This window comes from Arachis duranensis, chromosome 6 (assembly GCF_000817695.3).
Source record: "Arachis duranensis cultivar V14167 chromosome 6, aradu.V14167.gnm2.J7QH, whole genome shotgun sequence".
Lineage (NCBI taxonomy): Eukaryota > Viridiplantae > Streptophyta > Magnoliopsida > Fabales > Fabaceae > Arachis > Arachis duranensis.
This window is the reverse complement of record NC_029777.3, coordinates 40,435,463-40,437,227: the sequence shown is the minus strand read 5'-3', so window position 1 is coordinate 40,437,227 and position 1,765 is coordinate 40,435,463.

Sequence of the window (1,765 nt, the reverse complement as noted above, 5' to 3'; positions counted from 1 at the left end):
CCTTTCCTCTTTCTAGAGGTTTCTCCGGCCTTGGATGCCATAAATAGTTATGGAAAAACAAAAAGCAATGCTTTTACCACATCAAACTTAAAAGGTTTGCTCGTCCTCGAGAAAAAGAAGATAGAAGAGAGTAGAAGAAGAAGAAATAGAGGAGATGGAGATGGCTTTGTGGTTCGGCCAAAGGGGGAGAAGTAGTGTTTAGGTTGTGTGAAAAATGAAAGAGTGAAGATGGGTTTATATAGGGGTGGAGAGAGGGGTAGGGTTCGGCTATGGGAGGTTGGGTTTGGGTTGGAAAGTGGTTTGAATTTGAATGGTGAGGTAGGTGGCGTTTTATGAAGGATGGATGTGAGTGGTGAAGAGAAAGATGGGATTTGATAGGTGAGGGGTTTTTGGGGAAGAGGTGTTGAGGTGATTGGTGAATGGGTGAAGAAGAGAGAGGGTGGTGGGGTAGGTGGGGATCCTGTGTGGTCCACAGATCCTGAGGTGTCAAAGAAAAGTCATCCCTGCACCAAGTGGCGAGCAAAATTGCTCTCTGTGCCAATTCTGGCGTTAAACGCCGGGCTGGTGCCCATTTCTGGCGTTTAACACCAGCTTCTTGCCCTTTCCTGGCGTTTAACGCCAGTCTGGTGCCCCTTTCTGGCGTTTAACGCCCAAAATGGTGCCAGACTGGGCGTTAAACGCCCATTTGCTAGCTTCATCGGCGTTTAAACGCCAGTAGGTGCGTCCTCCAGGGTGTGCTGTTTTTCTTCCTATTTTTCATTCTGTTTTTGCTTTTTTCATTGATTTTGTGACTTCTCATGATCATCAACCTACAGAAAACATAAAAATAACAAAGGAAAATAGATTAAATATAACATTGGGTTGCCTCCCAACAAGCGCTTCTTTAATGTCAGTAGCTTGACAGTGGGCTCTCATGGAGCCTCAAAGATACTCAGAGCAATGTTAGAACCACCCAACACCAAACTTAGAGTTTGAATGTGGGGGTTCAACACCAAACTTAGAATTTGGTTGTGGCCTCCCAACACCAAACTTAAAGTTTGACTGTGGGGGCTCTGTTTGACTCTGTTTTGAGAGAAGCTCTTCATGCTTACTCTTCATGGTAACAGAGGGATATCCTTGAGCCTTAAACACAAAGGATTCTTCATTCACTTGAATGATCAATTCACCTCTGTCAACATCAATCACAGCCTTTGCTGTGGCTAGGAAGGGTCTACCAAGGATGATGGATTCATTCATGCACTTCCCAGTCTCTAGGACTATGAAATCAGCAGGGATGTAATGGTCTTCAATCTTTACCAGAACATCCTCTACAAGTCCATAAGCTTGTTTTCTTGAATTGTCTGCCATCTCTAGTGAGATTCTTGCAGCTTGTACCTCAAAGATCCCTAACTTATCCATTACAGAGAGAGGCATGAGGTTTACACTTGACCCTAGGTCACACAGAGCCTTCTTAAAGGTCATGGTGCCTATGGTACAAGGTATTGAAAAATTTCCAGGATCCTGTCTCTTTTGAGGTAATTTCTGCCTAGACAAGTCATCCAGTTCTTTGGTGAGCAAAGGAGGTTCGTTCTCCCAAGTCTCATTACCAAATAACTTGTCATTTAGCTTCATGACTGCTCCAAGGTATTTAGCAACTTGCTCTTCAGTGACATACTCATCCTCTTCAGAGGAAGAATACTCATCAGAGTTCATGAATGGCAGAAGTAAATCTAATGGAATCTCTATGGTCTCAGTGTGAGCCTCAGATTCCCATGGTTCCTCATTA